The sequence below is a fragment of the Tachyglossus aculeatus genome, chromosome 4 (assembly GCF_015852505.1).
Source record: "Tachyglossus aculeatus isolate mTacAcu1 chromosome 4, mTacAcu1.pri, whole genome shotgun sequence".
Taxonomy (NCBI): Eukaryota; Metazoa; Chordata; class Mammalia; order Monotremata; family Tachyglossidae; genus Tachyglossus; species Tachyglossus aculeatus.
This window is the reverse complement of record NC_052069.1, coordinates 73,670,887-73,683,381: the sequence shown is the minus strand read 5'-3', so window position 1 is coordinate 73,683,381 and position 12,495 is coordinate 73,670,887.

Here is a 12,495-nt window from a genome sequence, read left to right as displayed (position 1 = left end):
GCCTTAGAAAAAAGTTTGAGAAAAGGACTTTTCATTCTCTGAAATTATTCTTGCACAATGGTGATTCTACTCTCTCTTTCTCCTCTTCTGATGGGAAGGAGCGTGGCCTACTGGAAAGAGCATGAGCCTGGAAGTCTGATCATCATCATCATCATCAATCGTATTTATTGAGCGCTTACTATGTGCAGAGCACTGTACTAAGCGCTTGGGAAGTACAAACTGGCAACATATAGAGACAGTCCCTACCCAACAGTGGGCTCACAGTCTAAAAGTCTGATGACCTGGGTCCTAATGCCAGACCTGCCACTTGCCTGCTGTGTGACCTAGGGCAAGTCATTTAACTTGTCTGTGTCTCAGTTCCCTCATCTGCAAAATGAGGATTCACTACCTGTTTTCCCTTATTAGACAATGGGACCTGATCATCTTGTATCTATCACAGCATTTGGTACAGTGCTTGGCATATAGTAACAAATACCATTATTGTTATTATTATAGCCTGCTCTTCTACTCATCTTGAACTAAGCTGTTGGGGGATAGAGCCCTCTGGACCCACTGAAGTGCAACAATCCTACATATTGGATCTCTTCACCTGCCTTACAGAGAATCTAATAATAAGCAAGCCTTCCTAGGGATTTTCTACTATCCAGTACTTGTCTGGGTCCACAGCAGACTGGGGGCTTATCCCAAGGTCAGGATTGCTAATTGGTTGGCTGAAAATTCCTGTCATTTCATCGTTTCCAAACATATACTAATAGATATATGTCAGGAAGTGTTTATGCCCAAGAGTTGTAAGACTGGTAGCAACATTCAGAAAACCAGATTGATGCATTTAGTGTCTCGTATTTGTAGGCTTTAAATGGTAAGGAAATAGGAAGTTAAAGCCTTTATGGAGAAGAGGGTGAACAGGTTTCGAGTATCATGTCCAAAACCCTTTATCTTATCACCCAAACCTTTTCCATCATTGTAGAAAATATCCTGCCCTCCCTGTCATACAAGCCTGTACATAACCTAGGCACTCGACTCATTACTCTCATTTTACCCACATATTAAATCATTCAGCTCTATGTACACAACATTGTTAAAATCCTCCCTTTCCTTTCCATCCATTCATTCAGTCATATTTATTGAGCATTTACTGTGTGCAGAGCACTGAACTAAGCGCTTGGGAAGTACAAATCGGCAACATATAGAGACGGTCCCTAACCAACAATGGGCTCATAGTCCAGAAGGGGGAGACAGTCAACAAAACAAGTAGACAGGTGTCAATACCATCAGAATAAATAGAATTATAGCTATATACACACATTAATGAAATAAGTAGAGTAATAAATATGTACAAATAAAATAAAGTAATAAATATGTATAAATATATACAAGTGCTTTGGGGAGGGGACGGGGATGGCACAGGGGGGCGAAGGGGAGGGGAGGAGGAGAGGAAAAAGGGGGCGGCTCAGTCTGGGAAGGCATCCTGGAGGAGGTGAGCTCTCAGTAGGGCTTTGAAGGGAGGAAGAGAGCTAGTTTGGCAGATGTGCGGAGGGAGGGCATTCCAGGCCAGGGGGATGTTGTGGGCTGGGGGTTGATGGCGGGACAGGCGAGAACAAGGTACGGTGAGGAGATTAGTGGCAGAGGAGTGGAGGGTGCGGGCTGGGCTGTAGAAAGAGAGAAGGGAGGTGAGGTAGGAGGGGGCGAGGTGATGGACAGCCTTGAAGCCAAGAGTGAGGAGTTTTTGCTTGATTCGAAGGTTGACAGGCAACCACTAGAGATTTTTGAGGAGGGGAGTGACATGCCCAGAGCGTTTCTGTAGAAAGATAATCCAGGCAGCAGAGTTAAGTATAGACTGAAGCAGAGACGGGAGATGGGAGATCAGAAAGGAGGCTGATGCAGTAATCCAGTAGGGGTGGGATGAGAGATTGAACCAGCAGGGTAGTGGTTTGGATAGAGAGGAAAGGGTGGATCTTGGTGATGCTGTGGAGTTGAGACCCAGCAGGTTTTGGTGACCAATTGGATGTGTGGGGTGAATGAGAGAGCAGAGTCAAGGATGACACCAATGTTGTGGGCTTGTGAGACGGGAAGGATGGTAGTGCTGTCTACTGTGATGGGAAAATCAGGGAGAGGACAGGGTTTGGGAGCGAGGATAAGAGTTCAGTTTTGGACATGTTGAGTTTTAGATGGCGGGCAGACATCCAAATGGAGATGTTCTGAAGGCAGGAGGAGACACAAGCCTGGAAGGAGGAAGAGAAAACTGGGGTGGAGATGTAGATTTGGGTGTCATCAGCATAGAAATGATAGTTGAAGCCATGGGAGTGAATGAGTTCATCAAGGGAGTGAGTATCATCAATCGTATTTATTGAGCACTTACTATGTGCAGAGCACTGTACTAAGCGCTTGGGAAGTACAAATTGGCAACATATAGAGACAGTCCCTACCCAACGTGGGCTCACAGTCTAAAAGGGGGAGACAGAGAACAAAAGCAAACATACTAACAAAATAAAATAAATAGAATAGATATGTACAAGTAAAATAAATAAATAAATAAATAGAGTAATAAATATGTACAAACATATATACATATATACAGGTGCTGTGGGGAAGGGAAGGAGGTAAGAAGGGGGGGGCTGGGATTCATTCATTCATTCATTCATAGGTTGCCAACTTGTACTTCCCCAGCGCTCAGTACAGTGCTCTGCACACAGTAAGCGCTCAATAAATATGTATAGATGGAAAACAGAAGGGGGCCAAGAACTGACCCTTGAGGAACCCCTACAGTAAGGCAATAGGAGGGGGAAAAGAATCCCGTGAAGGAGACTGAGAATGAACAGCCAGAGAGAAAAGAGGAGAACCAGGAGAGGATGGAGTCTGTGAAGCCAAGGTCGGATAGCGTATTGAGGAGAAAGGGGTGGTCCACAGTGTCAAAGGCAGCTGAGAGGTCGAGGAGGATTAGGATAGAGTAAGAGCCATTGGATTTGGTAAGAAGTAGGTCACTGGTGACCTTTGAGAGGGCAGTTTTGGTGGAATGTAGGGGATAGAAGCCAGATTGGAGGGGGTCGAGGAGAGAGTTGGAGTTGAGGAATTTGAGTCAGCAAGTGTAGACGACTCGTTCTAGGAGTTTGGAAAGGAAGGGTCCAAGAACTTATCCTATCCCATACCTTGTACTGTATCTCCCTCATCGTAGACCCCCTGCCTCCTATATCTCCCCACTCCAGTCCATACTTGGTTCTGCTGCCCAGATCATTTTCCTAAAAAGCAAAACAAAAAACCCCACAACATTCAGTCTGTCTCCTAATCCTCAAGAACCTTCAGTGGTTGCCTATCCACCTTCACATGCAAGAAAAACTCCTTACCACTGGCCTTAAACCACTCAATCAGCTCCCTCCTCCCACCTCATCTCACTTATCTACTACAGCCTAGCTCACACATTTCGCTTCTCTAGTGCCATCTTACTCACTGTACACCAGTCTCATCTATCGACCCCTTTCCAACTTCCTTTCCCTAACCTGGAACTCGCTTCCCCTCCACCTAAGCCAGACCACTTTGCCCACCTTCAAAGCATTATTAAGGTCATATCTCCATCAATCAATCAATTATATTAATTGAATGCTTTTGCACGCAGATCATTGCACTTGGGAGAGTAATATATAACCAGGACCTTCCTGGACCAGGGGAGCCTCAGTGCCACACAGAAGAGTTCAAACCACCCCTCTGATCACCAAGGTTACTGTGAAACGTTTTCTACTTAGTTTTACCCACGTGCAACATATGCACACTTACTCCATTCCACCAAGGTTCATTACCAGTCCGTGGTCAAAGGAGACCGTTCTGCCAATACTTCTTCTTTCTGCTCCTAAGTGATGCTCTTCTGCTGCTTGCATGTCTCAGCGTGCCTCTGGGCTGCACTCAGGTGCCCATTTATCTGTCTTAGACATTGCAACTATGGCTGTATATACAGTCATTGATCGGTCCAGGCCCGTTACCGGGTAGAACAGGGAGAGAAGGTCACACCTCCCTCCATGCCCCACCCCCCCAGGCCAGCAATCACCTGTCCCAGGTAGAGCCCATTAGTGCCCTTGGAGTCTCTCTTTTTTTGTTGTTGTTTTTCATGGGATCACAGACAGTCACTAAAAAGGCAGCTTGTTGTGGGCTCATCACATACAGGCAAATTCCTCACCTACGGCGAACTTACAGTCCATAAAGGAAGACAAACATTAATATGAATGAGTAAATTACAGATATGTACATAACTGCTGCGAGACTTGGAGGGGGTGAATAAAGGGAGAAAGTCAGGGTGATGCAGAAGGGAGTGGAAGGAAAGGAAAAGAGGGCTTAGTCAGGGAAGGCCTCTTGAAAGAGATGTGCCTTCAATAAGACTTTGAAGGGAGGGAGCGTAATTGTCTGTTGGATGTGAATAGCAAGAGCATTCTAGACCAGAAGCTTCCAAGGGGCTTTTCCCTGATAAATCCCTCTTTTACCTGACTCTCCCTTTTGCCTCATCTATGAACTTATATCTGTGACATTTGGGCATTTGATATTCATTCCACCCTCAACTTTCCTTTTCTTCTCCACCCTATTGATTTTTATACAATTAGAAGAGAATGAAAATCAAATTACCTCTGATGACTTTCAGTCTTGAAAAGCACCTCTGTTTCAATGAGCACGTTATAATGCTGCGAATTCAGTTTGTCAAAATATGATCCATAGAGAAAAATGAGCACAATGTTCTTTTTCTAATCCGTTTCTTCTTAAGGAGCTCAAATACTGTGACTCACCAGAAACATGGAAAATTCCGTCAAGCATCTCTGAATCTTGTTGATACTTGATGTCTTTTTTAGTTAAAAAATCTTGATAGATTTTGAGGGTTCCACTCACCTTAATGATCAGAATCCAAGAACACTTTCACCCATGGGTCAAACATCTGATTCAGAAGTACTCAGTAACAGAGCTGATGCTATGAGTCATTTTGGAGTCTCACGTAGAAAATCGTGATTCCAGTGCTTTTCTCAGCAAGCAGACGATTGCTGTATTAAAAAAAATTGGAAAAAAAATATTTGCAGTTGGAGATACTCCAGTCTATCTTACACCAATAGGTGCCACCATTGCGCTGTGACAGTCACACAATTTCTGGTGAAAATAACATTTCAAATTCATTCAGTAGTAATTAAACAACATTATGAACAGGTTGTGCTTTGTTTTTTCTAACAATGAAGAAGGAAGAGGTTATTTTTCAAGGAAGCTGCTAGGGTTGGATTTGGTTTTTTTTTTTTTTTATTCCCAGTGTTCTGTAGATATTACCCTGTAATTACTAGCACCCTATGAAAAATATTGAAATCAATTAAGCTTCACTAAACAATATCCCTTTTTCTGCTACTGCTACAAATAAAACACCTCAAAATATCCTAATACATATGCATATAATATATAATATAAATATATTATAAGTATATAACATAATATACGTATATTATATATATACATAAGTTAGCCCTTGATAACTGAAATAAAGTTATCCCCACTGATAATCTGTCTGTGGATAAAATTTGTCGTAGAGATACATTTGGTACAGAATCTTTCTGCTTTATTTTTCTGAGCAAAAATTAGAAATAATTCTACCCATTGTATTCAAGCTAAAGATTCTGTCTGTACTACTTTTAATCTCTGATTAGTGTAATGTACAATTTGGAGCATTTTTCACAGTGAAAATCCATGGAATAATTTGCTATAATAATATAGAGAAGCAGAATGGCGAAGTGGATAGAACCTGGGTCTGGAATTCAGAAGGTCATGGGTTCTAATCCAGGCTCTGCCACTTGTCTGCTGTGTGACCTTGAGCAAGTCACTTCATTTCTCCATGCCTCAGTTACCTCATTTGGAAAATGGGTATTGAGACTGTGAGACCCACCATGGGACAGAGACTGTGTCCAAATGAATTTGCTTGTATCCAACCCAGTGCTTAGTATTCATTCAATCGTATTTATTGAGCACTTACTGTGTGCACAGCACTGTATTAAGTGCTTGGGAAGTACAAGTTGGCAACATATAGAGACGGTCCCTACCCAACAGCGGGCTTACAGTCTAAAACAGTGCCTGGTACATAGTAAGTGCTAAACAAATACCCTAACTACTATTATCATTAATAGTAATAATAATAATAATTTCTTCCAATTAATTGAGTTGACTACTATGTCTAAGGCTGGTCAATAGCTGATTATTCTCTTTGCTACACATACGCAATGCATACAGCATTTTCTTATGATATGCTACTTCATTTCTGATTTGCTAAATTCTCCTGCATCTGGTTGTTGATTCCCATCAGTGTGTGTGTGCACATATGTGTGTGCACGTGTGTGTGTGTGTGTGTTGCATTGTTTAAAATAACATTCAGTTCCTTCCAGCCTCGTTTCTGTTCATCCAATTTAAACTAGCCCAAGTGGGATGCTATAATTAACTTTGATATAGACCTGTCTTAGTGGAAGTGAATTATTCTGTACATCTCTTTGTATCTTTCCTTAGTTAATAGTTTCAATGAAAGTAACATTTCAAGGGAATCCTTGTTGCTGTCATTTTTCAGGTATAAACCTATGCCTTCCTGAAAAAAACTATGCTTTAACCTTTCAACTAGAATGTTTCCACTATCCCTTCCAGGGTCCTTATGAGATCTTTCCCCAGACTGTGAGCCCACTGTTGGGTAGGGACTGTCTCTATATGTTGCCAACCTGTACTTCCCAAGCGCTTAGTACAGTGCTCTGCACACAGTAAGTGCTCAATAAATATGATTGATGATGATGTCAACTGAGAGGTGGAGATTACAATATCAGTGAACATGAATGGGTGTAGTTCAGCAGCTTCATTAGGGTTCTCAGTGTTACAGTTTTTGGAAGCTCCATGTATGAACTGCTTAATAATAATTGTGGCATTTCAATCAATCATTTATTCATTCATTCAATCATACTTATTGAGTGTTTACTGTGCGCAAAGCACTGCCTAAGCACTTGGGAGAGTACAATGCAACAGAGCTGTTAGATGCCTTCCCTGTCCACAGTGAGCTCACACAGTTTAGAGGGGCAGACAGACATTAATATAAATGATTTATGGATATGTACATAAGTGTTGTGGTGCTGAGGGAGGGATGAATAAATGGAACAAATCAGGGTAATGCAGAATGGAGTGGGAAAAGAGGAAATGAGGGCTTAGATAGGGAAAACCCCTTGGAGAAGATTTGCCTTCCATAATGCTTTGAAGGTGGAGAGAGTTATTGTCTGTTGGATGTGAAGAGGAAGGGTGTTCCAGGCCAGTAGCAGGCTGTAGGTGAGAGGCCAGTTGTGAAATAGATGAGTTAGAAGTATAGCGAGTAGTTTGGCATTAGAGGAGCAAAGTGTGAGGCCTGGATTGTAATAGGAGAAGAGGTAAAGCAGGAGAGGGCAAGGTGACTGAGTACTTTAAAGCCTATAGTAAAGAGCTTCAGTTTGATGCAGAGGTGGATGGACAGCCACTGGAAGATCTAGAGGAGTGGGGAAACATGGACTGAACATTTTATTAGAAAAATAATCCAGAAAGCAGAATGAAGTATGGACTGGCATTTGTTAAGTGTTTACTCTCTGTCCAGTAGTATACTAAGCACTGGGATAGATATAAGATAATCAGGTCAGACACAGTCCCTGTTCCACATGGAGATCCCATTCTCAATTCACAGGACTCCCAGTATTAGTATACAAGGTCACAGTCTTAAATACAAAGTTTAAGTGCATAGACTAAGATTAGACAAAATGACTATGTCCTCATCTAACTTGCAAAATTGTATTTTACTGTCCATTTCATTCCACATGACTGATGGAGAGAAATGTATCTCCATTTCCCCATACATTTCCATGACATTTTAGATTTTTTCTATAATCCTGTGCTTGCTGTTATTCACACAAAAATGATAATATTAAGTGATCTATTCTGAACTAATGTAAATTATGTATGTTGGAGATTCATGTGTTCTTTGAAGGACTCATTTTCATTCAAACACTAATGAAAGTTTCAATAAGTGTCTTTAAAAGTTACCATCGAGGCAAACTTAAAATGCAGATTTCCAGCTTCTTGAAAGTTTTGGGTTTTTTCCTCAAAAAGGCCCCTAGGCTTCTTACCTGTTAGCACTAAACTTTATTTGAAAGGGAAGAGAAATATATGGCCTATTGGAAAGGGCATGGGTCTGCCAGTTGGAGGACCTGGGTTCAAATCCCAGCTCCACCATTTGTCTGCTTTGTGACCTTGGGCAATTTGCTTAACTTCTCTGTGCCTCAGTTTCCTCATATGTAAACTGGGAATTAAATCCTACTCCCTCCTGCCTAAACTATGAGCTCCATGTTGGATGGGACTTTGTCCAAACTGATAACCTTGTATCTTCCCTGGCACATAGACTGGTGCTTGGCACAAAATGTGCTTAGACAAGAATTATATTATTATTATTTAAAGCAAGTTCTCAGGTGTAAAACTAAAATCATATTGTGGAAGAAGCTGGCCGCTGTGGCTAACAGAAGAAGAGAATCCATAACATAAGTAGTGATCAGAACAAAATGGAGAAAGTTCATAGAATTGGGGCAGAACAAGAAAAAGTGGAACCTAGCAACTGGCCAGAGCAACTTATATCTTCCTCTCAACTCCCTCGGGTTTCAGATGCTTTGGAGAGAGGATTGCAGCAAAATCAGCATTATGCCCATCGCTGTGATTTTTTAGGTCATATAAAATGTTTAAAGCAGTGTTCGAGATACTACCTACTCTGTTGTACTTTCCTAAGTTCAGTACACTGCTCTGCACACTGTGAACACACAATCACTACCATAGATTGAATGATTAGGAAAAATGCATTGAAGATTAGCATTCATGATCCCTGTCCTCAAGGAGATAACACCTTCCCCTCTGACTGTTTCCACCATATTATAAACCTCACCCACAGTCCCACTTGAAAGTGATCTAACTTCCACACATCTTTGTTTCTTCTCCTAGCCTGGGGCATTTGATCCTAGAGAGAATGATAACCTCAAGAAGATCTCAGGCAGTTCATTCCCCATATTGATAAATGAATGGTGGCATAGCTGGACTCAATTAACCCATTGGCTTTTGAAATGAGAAGAATTGATTTTCATCCTACCCCTGGCCTCAAAGCACTCTGTCATTTCCTCTCTGTGTAAATTATTTTAATGCCTGTAACCTTCTTTTTTATTAATGACATTTGTTAGGAACTTACCATGTGCCAGGCACTGTTCTAAGCACTGGGCTAGATCCATGGTGGTCAGGTTGAACACAGTCTGCTTCCCACCTGTGGCTGACAATCTTAATCTCCATTTTGCAGATGAGGTACATGAGGCACAGAGAAGTTGAGGTCACATAGCAGGCAGGTGGCAGAGCAAGGATGATAACCCTCATCCTTCTGACCCCAGGTCCCATGCTTTATCCACTAAGCCATCATCATCATCAATCGTATTTATTGAGTGCTTACTATGTGCAGAGCACTGTACTAAGCGCTTGGGAAGTACAAATTGGCAACACATAGAGACAGTCCCTACCCAATAGTGGGCTCACAGTCTAAACTGCTGCTTCTCCTATGTGAGCAGGGATTGCAGTTTACAACTGTATTGTATTGGATCCCCCAAGCACTTAATATAGTGCTGTGTACACAGCAAGTGCTCAATAGATAGCATTAATAATCGCTGTAGACTCCCCCAGCTCAACCTGCAACCTTTAGCCTATCCGTGGGCTTGCCCAAAGGCTGTCCTTTGAACATTTCTCTTTAATCTCATTCCTTGCCAGGTTTTCCTGGAATTCATGCTGCTCTGCTGGTTTTTTCCCCATTCTCCGCTGTGTCACTTCCATCTACGTATTGATTTTATTTCAGGTCTATTGTATTTGATTTCTTGTATCATTGGCAGGTGGAATCTCATCATTTTGAATGCAACAATTTGTCTTTGGATCCTATATAGCAACCCAGTGTCCCCTTGATTCAGCGTACAAGATTGTTCTGAGAGATCCTGGGATGTTTGGGGCTTTTATGTCACCAATTTGTTGATGACTCTCAGCTGTATCTGTAGTTATCTATTCTCATAGGGCTGCTGCTTGACTTTCCCAGTCAAACTTGGTGAATTTAAGGGTACAGTTGGCAGCAAACCTAATAGAGCTCAATACCGACAATATGTATAAGCTATAAAATGTAATTGAGTCGACTTTGCTTTTAAATTGACCCAAATAATGTTAGCTTTGTTCCCATTACTGGTGATTTGCTCATTTAGAGTTGCTTCTGGGTTTTCAGGTAGCTTCTTAGTCTAAAAAGGTTAGTGTCTTTTCCTGTCAGAATTTTCTAGCTGTTATAATGTGTGAATTTCAGGTAGCGATGGTTGAAGCTAAGATAGGGCAAAAGTAGATATCACAGTGGGGTAGCATGTTCCCTATTTGATTGGGTGAGCTGGGTAAGAAGACATAGAATAAACTCAGGCCCAAGAAAATCAGGAAAATCATAAACATCTGAGAAAACCAGCAACTTCTAACCACAAGGCTTTAGGCTCCCCAGAACAGGATACAGGACTGAAGGACAGAGGGGTTGAATGTTGTAAAAATATTCATTCATTCATTCAATTGTATTTATTGAGCACTTACTGTGTGCAGAGCACTGTACTAAGCTCTTGGAAAGTACAATTTGGCAACGGAGACAATCCTACCCAACAACAGGTGAACAGGAGACTCCTAGGGACAGAGAAGGGAAACTGCTTGGTCTATATCCACATCCAAGTGCAGGAAATCTTGATGTCTAAACCATATACATCCTTTCAAACATGGTGCAGAGGTCCCATGCATTGACTGGGTAGACAGGTTTGGAATATGGCCAAGAAGAGGAGACCAAATTTCAGACCAGTCACTTGCTTAAACAACCACAATTTATTATACCAATAAACACAGAATAAATGATAGCCACAAACAAGCATACTATGCACCACTCACACCTCTATCATGGTCCATTTTGCGACATACCACGCTCTCCAAAACCACTGCCAAGCTTGGGAATTACCTGATGTCTCCAAAAGGTGGGAACAATTGTACTTGCTGAATTGTAATTTCCAAGCGCTTAGTACGGTGCTCTGCACACAGTAAGTGCTCAATAAATACTATTGAATGAATGAATGAACAATACCAAAACCGATTTGGGAATCGGGCATTGTGCTGCATCGCTGCCCACAGAGCCCCACCAGGCATCCTTGGTATTCAGGACCTGTGCCTGGCTCAGTCCTGTACTTTCTGATGGCCTATAACAATGAAAAGTACTTTGCCATTAGTGGAGGTATTATACCCTGTAATAACCAGTGGTAGTTGTTATTGGATCGCTGTTCTCCAATCTTGTTCTCCCATGGTCTGGCTGAACATGTCTCCAATTTTGTGTATCCCATCCAATCCCACGTGTTACTCAAATGTGTAAAATGGCACCAACAGGCTCACAGGTAATGGACGGTGAACGTGGAGTGAACAGACACTTTAGACTTTCCATGACTCTCCCATACATAGAGCTTCTTCCTCATTTTCCTGACTTGTCCCAAAATGGTGGTTCAGCCAAATTGGAGTCACTTAGGTCTTGTGTGACACTAGGTGAGCCTCCTAAGCTCTTTATGGGCAGGGATGGTATCTATCAAATTTATTGGATTGTACTTTTCCAGGAGCTGAGTGCAGTGCTCTGAACATAGTAAGTAAATACCACTAATTAAATGATTGGTCTATTGATTGGAAGAGATGGCGTAGAAACAGCAGCATGCCTAGTGGAAAGTGAACAGGCCTGAGAGTCTCATGACTTGAGTTCTAATCCTAACTCCAACATGTGCCTCTGTGTTACCTTGGCCAAGACATTTAACTTCTCTGGGCATTAGTTATGTTATCTGTAAAAGGGGAATCCAATACTTTTTCTTTCTCCTACATTGATTGTGATCCCTGTGTGGGACAGAGACTCTGACTGACCTGATTTTTTTCTATCTTTCCTTGCATAGTGCATGACACACAGTGCTTAGCAAATACCACAATAATATGATTGAAGGCATGATACCATTTCTAAAATATCGGTTTCCTTTCCAGCCACTGGAGTTAACTTCTGAAAGAACGTGTGAATGGGGACGTAAAATATTTGTGGAATAAAGATGGTTAGGCAGTTTCAGGGACCTTCACACTGGGAGGAATTTAAAAAGGTGTATCAGAAACAACCAAGAAAACATTCAAATCCTGTTTCAAGATCAGCTTTCTGCTCTGCTACATCAGGCATTCAAATTGCAGCATGCTTCTCCATCACTGGATTAGTAGTTCATTAGTGTTAGAAAGGGAACCTAATTGGCGCCATTTGCAGGTTACCAGTAATTTATGGTAATGTGAGGTTCAAGCAGTTACAATAAGTTCCCTGAGAAATGCTACTGAATGACTGATAGAGGATGCTTAGTGAGGTCCCAGATGCAGCTGGCTTAAATGATCAGGAATTGTCTACCTCCAAGGAAA